Source organism: Nannobrachium achirus (genome assembly GCF_963921795.1).
Source record: "Nannobrachium achirus genome assembly, chromosome: 14".
NCBI lineage: Eukaryota > Metazoa > Chordata > Actinopteri > Myctophiformes > Myctophidae > Nannobrachium > Nannobrachium achirus.
In genome coordinates, this window is record NC_137821.1 from 54,221,855 (window position 1) to 54,229,328 (window position 7,474).

Sequence of the window (7,474 nt, forward strand, 5' to 3'; positions counted from 1 at the left end):
ACCAGGGACGTGCAGAGAATATTAGAGAGGCAGAGGCTGACATTTCTAAAAGAGCATTTTGGTGAAAATATAGAAAATAGCAGACCTCCAAGCTCGCGACGCGTTGTGAGCTTGGAGGTCAGCTATTTTCGGTGCGTGATACCACCCTGAACTAAGCATAATTAAGTCAATACTGTATACGACATAGATTTCTACATAGAGAGGGCAATCTTTCAACATGAGAAGCTGCATTCAAGTTCAGGAGAGTTTGGGCAAGGCAATTCTCTTTTATGCCGCCTTCAGGTATGGCATGGAAAGAGGACATTTGCATTTCTTTCACCATAGTAAAAACTCCATTCATGGTCTGGAGAGGGCAGTTTTTACAGACAGATAAAAGGGCAGGGGCTCAAGCCCCCTTTGATGTCTATGTGCACATGTGCCTGAGTTTGACCAACAACTACAATGTCTGAGAGGACGCGTGTGTGTCAACACCGGGACATATCTGACCAAAAAGGCCTGATTTGTATCGATGTATTCAACAACGTTATTGAATATCACATGCTTTCCTAATATTGTGCCGCCTTAACATGCATCAATAAAGCTGGCTGCAGGCACCATGGTTGTATTCCTAAGAGCAGAGGTTTTTCACATAGCAACACTGCCACCCTGTGGTCAAGGTGATGCTGAACTGTCATGTTGTCCCTGAAAATAGCAGATCTACAAGGCAGCTCACGCCCAAGCAGTTTGTTAATCCACTGGTTCTCAAAGTGGGGTCCGGCTGGAGACCCCCAGGAGTAACTGAGGGGGTTCCAGGGGGTCCCCAGAAGTAACTCAGATTGTGTCAGACCATGCCCTATAAGGCAGCATTCAAGAGAATTTGCCTTTTCCAAACTCTCCTGAATTTGAAAGCAGCATCTTATGTTGAAAGAATTTCCCTCTGTGTAGAAGTCCATGCCGTTACCACACACCAATTTATTTACAATTTATGCATTTAGCAGACGCTCCTAATCAAAAGCGACTTACAATAAAGCAAGGACAGGACAAGGTAATATGTCAAATAAAATGCATAGAAATAGTAGCCTAATCTAGGAACGTAGATAAACCAAGAATCTAACATCAGTAGAATAACAAAAAGAATCTCCAGTATTGGCTTGATTATGCTTAGTTCACTGTGGTATCACACACCAGAAATACCGAGCTCACAACATGTCGCACTTGGACATTTTCCCCAGCGGTGGGTTGGTTCTTGTATTCTTTTATTTGTTTTACTGACGATAGGGTTAGAAATAAGCTTAGGGTTAGGCATAGTTTTACTGAGGTTAAGATTAGGAATATGGTAATGTTTTGGCACCGTTTTACTGAGGTTAAAGGGATATTCCACTTTCAACAGGGAGCAGTGGTAGGGCCTCTCTCCACATACAAACCCATTGTAACTTCAAACTTCATTTTAACCATGATAGATTCATTAAAAACACACATTATTTTTTTCTGGTGACTCATTTTACCTTCCTAATACGTGAGCAGGCCGTGTTTTTTCGATAACTTTTTTCATTTATTTTTAATAATTATTTGGGAAAATGGAAAAAATTAAATACAAAGAAATAATTATTACAAATAAATGAAAAAAGTTATCGAAAAAAACACGGCCTGCTCCACGTATTAGGAGGGTAGTATGAGTCACCAGAAAAAAATATTTTTTTAATGAATCTATCATGGTTAAAATGAAGTTTGAAGTTACAATGGGTGTGTGTGGGGAGAGGCCCTGGGCTTGGAGGGCCTGGTAACATTTACATCAAATATCTAAATATTCAATCAAGCTAATTAAAAACTGTTTAGGGTGTTCATAAAAGCCTGATTAGATGATAAAATTACCAAAAGTTTTTTTGAATGTGAAAGATCCCTTTAAGTTATAGGAATAAGGTTAGGTTTAACCGTCTAGGTCGAGGCATAGTTTACTGTTACGCTTACGAATACCAGGCAGAGACCATTCTACCATCCAAGGTGACTGTGTTTTGAGGCGAGTGTTCTGGTATTTGTTATGTACCACAAACAGAAATATTCATTGAGTGAAAATGTTTCATTGCAGTTACCAGGTCACTATATGACAACAATATAGAGAACATTATGACAACAATAGACAACATCAGCCTGCATCCCATTTAGTAGTACACAACAATGCAACACAATATGACAACAATACAACACAATATGACAACAATGCAACACAAAGGCCTGCTCACTCCTCATGCACTGAATGAATCATGAGCTCAGTTCTGCTCTCCCCAGTTTGGCCGAGGGAGAGCAGAGCCCAGGATTACAGCTTAGGCCAGTGGTTCTCAACCTTTTCAGGCCGCGACCCCTAAAGTAATCATATTTTAACTAGGGACCCCCATCCTGGTGTGGCAAGCACTAAGAGTTGCGGCATTACATTTTGTATAACATGGTTCTATTGTGAAAATAGCCGATCTACATGCTCACAACGCCTCGCAGCGCGAGGCGTTGTGAACATGTAGATCGTCTATTTTCAAAATTTTTGTCTCTAATATTTGACAATTTGGCCAATGTTTAATGTGCCATTTTAGAGGTAATAAAACGTCCTTAAAATGTCACTTTAGAAATGTGCAGATACCCTCTATATACACTTAAACGTTGTTTGCTTCTTTACTGTTGAGTGAGAAAACAATGTTGCACATTAGGTTAATCATCTGGGGACCCCTCAAAATAATTTGGAGACCCCCCATGGGGGTCCTGACCCACAGGTTGAGAACCACTGGCTTAGGCAACTGGCACCGGGTGAAAAATGGGTTTCAAAAATCGGGGATAAAAGATGTAAAAGTAACAACAACACAACATGATATAATTTAGCCATGAACAAACTGATTAGGGCCCTGCTTGGCCTTCTCCGGCCCACCTCATCGCTTATCACTAAATATTAAGCATGGGGTGGCTCACGGTAGCTGACAGAGTTTTAGAAGATACACTACACCTCCAAGATACCCATGTACCTGACAAACTACTTCCTAAAGGTCGAGGATATCCACGATTACACCAGAGGCAGCTCAACGGATCAGGTTCAACCCAGATTTGTCTCTAAAGAAGGTTCAAATTCGTTCTTCGTTCTCCTGCTATACCACTAACATGTGGAACGCCCTACCGAAGGCCTAAACGAGTGTAAATCCCTAAACTCCTACAAAATCGGTCTGAAAAGTCACTTACAGGCAGCTGCTACTCGAAACTTGGAATAAAAGCCCATACTTACCTCCCCTTTTACACTGTAAATATATTGTATTTCTATTCTTCTTTCTTTTATTTTTCTTCTTTATGACTGTTTTCTTTTTACTTTTGCTATTGATGATATCCACTGCATAGTACTGTTTTATCCGTCTGTCTTTCAATGTTATATAAACGGCTGCCGCCTGTAAGTCTAATGAACTGTTCTACATCACTCCACGACTCAGAAGAAAGACACTTTCCACTTGATTGTTCTGCTCGGGTTGCTAGTTGAAAGGTTTTGTAGAGGGGAAAAAAAGAAGACAAACATGTTCCTGTTTTGCAATGTGATGAGATGCACAGCACTGGGGTTGTGCTGTGACGTCTGTCTTCCTCTCATTCAATTTTGTCACACTTCAACCCTTTCTTCTATTTTTCTCTAGACAATATTTTTTCTGCCTTTTTCTCCCCAATTTCATTAGGCCTATGCCAATTGATTACACCTCACATACATGTATTGTATTGTTGTATCCTACTGAGGTGCCATGTTGAATACCTCAAAAACTACAAAACATTTCAAGATAAAACGTTTGTCTACAGTGAATACAGCTGAATTATAAAACGTGTGAAAGTGTGTTTTGGGGGGGCAAACTCTGCCATAGACCATATTCACACAGCGTCCATTTTGCTATTAAATTAATGAAATATCGGCCATAGAATGCTATGATGCATATGGCTTTGTCTACATTGGGCCACCTGTACTCGCCTGGCAGGTAGGCCTACTGTATCCAAAAAATAACTGCTTTATGCCTATGTAGATGTGCGTTCCTGCCTAGTTGGTTGTGCATTGGACAACGAGTGGGAGTCCCGGGTTCAATCCCTGCTTCCGCGCATCACTGCAATCTGGCGTTGTCGGCGGGACGAGGAGCGTGATATCCTCGCGTGAGGGACAGGTCCACGTCGTGTGCGGCGGTCTGCGGCGTGAAGTGTGAAACACGAGGGCGACAACAGCCCTGTGAAGCGACAACAGCCCTGCTAATCGGGCTCAGCCCTATTAGCACGACTGGTTGTGCATTGGTGGGAGTCCCGGGTTCAATCCCCGCTTCCGCGCATCACTACAAAAGCATCAAATAATGCCCATTCTAAAACGGCTAGTTCCATTCCTTGATTCTGATTGGCTGGTTGCCGTGGTATATGAGACTATAACCCACACCTTGAATCAGTTTATATCAAAAGCAGGTGAGTTATTTCTTTCCACTGTGCCGTGAGGCTGAACTAGAGAAGCGAGCGTTTGATTTTCTCTCAAATCCTGCCGCGCGGTTGCTTCTAAGCACCGCCCGCATGCATAGGACAGTGACTGAATGGCTCCGGGCGGGGCTTGTAAAGGCAACCAGCGCCCTCTATTCTCCAGGCACATACTCGGCTGTTAGTTTAGGTTGCTATGCTAGCGTTTTTGATGTGATGTTCACCCACATAGCAGCTAAATCTGGATGAAAATAAAGATGTGTATGGATCGAATATGGTTCTTAACATGAGACTGATCTAACACATAAGTGTTGTTTCCCTATTTTTTGGCAAAAAAGAATGACGTGACTTTATAAACACACACTGGCTTCCGTAAGTTCCGTTCCTGGATGTGGCTGGTAAACAAGGAAATGTCTCATCCCAACCTCCTCTTCCTGGTGGCGGAGAAGTGCACTTTTTTCTTTAATATTGGAACGCTTAGAATTATTTTCATGCTGCCATATTGTGACCGTTTTAGAAAAGCAATAAGCCACGCGAGGCTTGTGGTTACTGGGGTAGTATACACCGGCTGAGAGGGTCGGAAACACTCGGCTGGCGCCTCGTGTTTCCCAACGCCTTTCAGCTGGTGTATACTACACCGGTAACCACTCACCTCTTGTGGCTTATTGCTTTAATATATAATGAAAACCACTGCCCTATTATAGGAATCGTTAAAGGGAACTGTTCCTAACCCTACCTGCTTCACACTCTGGCTGTCAATAAATAAGAGTTCCAAGGTTCTGCATTTTGTAACTTTATTGATGGATAAAAACAGTTCATGAAGTGGCATCACACAATGTTAAAAACAGCAATCACAGTAAGGCAAACCTTTTCAGGCTCTGACCACCCAAAATAATAATTATTCGAACATTATTGAAACAAATGTTGGTTTGTTTTCTGTCGAGTGAGAAAGCGAAAATCTTGTAGGTTCCCCAGTTTGGGAAACCACTGACTCATAACATTGTCAGAACGGTATTAAAGCAAAAGATTGACTTTTGATATCAGATCAGATTAGACACAGGATGGTTAATCCCTCCTCAGTCTGCTCTATCAGACGATAAATACAACAAACAATGCTGTTTAAACAGACTCCCCCTGAGAATAAACCCACCCTTAGTTTCTACTTCTACCCCACTACATCTCAGAGGAAAATAATGTACATTTTACTCCACTATAATTATTTGAAAACATTTAATTGAACTGTACTGTGCAGATTTATATTATTATAATTACAAAACAATACATTCAAAGTTTAAGGCCTATTTATTACTTTGGCTTTTTGAAAACGGAAAAGCTCACAACCTGTGATGCATTGTGAACTTGTGGATCTGCTATTTTTGACACATCTTGAAAACCTTTAGAACTTGTGAAATGGGACATTCTGCACACATATTGAGCACTTTTGCTTTCGCCAATACGTTCAGTAAATGTTTTCAGTAAATGTTTGAATACAGGGCGTTAACTTTAACCAGTGTTCATTTTTATTTAGTTTTAGCTATATTTCCGTCCATGCCTTACCTCTTATTCCTAAACTTATTTGCCCTTTTTTACTATTTTGAGTTAATAGTTTGTAGATCAGCTATTTGAATAATTCAAAAGGGTTTTTCAAAATAGTACAAAAATTGCAAAAAAAAATGGATAAGGGGTATGGCCTGGATGAAAATAGAGCCCACAGTCTTTTGAATGAAATTCCATTTAGTTTCATATTTTAGTAATCTGAAACGTTTAAATATCATTCCCCAACATAGTAATTCAGCTTAAAGGGATAGTTCACTCTCCCCCGCAAAAAAAAAGAAAGAAAAAATCCTCACCCCATGGAGACTTGAATTTGTGGATATGTTTTTGTTTTTGTCGCATCCCTATAAGGCAATCATTTGAGGAGACTCTTTGTGTCTCCATAGGGAACAAAGCAGACTCTTTGTGTCTCAATAGGGCAGGGGTTTTCAAAATGAATTGACAGCACCCCTGTAAATAACCTTTTCATCCACGGCACCCCTGAATAACACTGTTCATTTTTAGAATCTTACATCATATTGGAGAAATATCTGTTTCCATCAGAACTGACTGAAAATAACGCAAAAAAAGTTAGACCAAGGCACTCTTGAACGACTACGCGTTGCAGCATATAATGCCTTCTTCAGGGTGACAAAGCCATGTTTGTTCAAAGCCATGTTTGTCACCTGGCTACCAAAGAGCACCTTCGTGGGAGATTTTTACTCTACAGCCAAACAGATGCACTCCTTACCCTCTGTTTTCTACACTGACTGAAAATAACGTTATACTTGGCGTTTAACCACTTGAACCCCAGCGTGCCTATTCTGGGGGAAGGTTCACCAAAAATAGCCGATCTACAAGCTCACAACGTGTCGTAGATGGAAAAAGAACTCATTAAGTACAGTGAAAATCAGGTCTGTTTTACTAAGCATAGTGAAGTGATATTGATGTAGTGATATTGAAAACCCCTGCCATAGGGAACCACTGCTGGTCATCAATTATGATTGGCTTAGGGGTGAGTAATCAATACAAAAAAAGTGAGTAAACTATCCTTATTAATCTCTCTCTCTCTCTCTCTCTCTCTCTCTCTCTCTCTCTCTCTCTCTCTCTCTCTCTCTCTCTCTCTGTTTCTCTCAAGGCCTTATCATAGTACAGTCTGCGCTGATAAGTTATCACTGTGGTGTAGTTTCCTAGCTATCACCTAGGCTTTGTTATACATTTTTAGGTGATAGCTAGAAAACGACACAGCGGTGAGGTGATAGCTCTTCACCCTGGACTATGTTAGAGGCTTTAGAACCCATTTAGAACAGGTACACATATTGTGTATCATTATTTTATGCTTTAACTATTGAAAAATAGCAGATATACAAGCTCACAGCGCGGCACCAAGTGCCGCGCTGCGAGCTTGTAGATCTGCTATTTTAGAAAAATCGTGAAAATTAGAATTTTGACCCGATTCTATAAGTGTCTTTTGAATCCTTCTATTAAAGATTTTTTGAAAAACCTA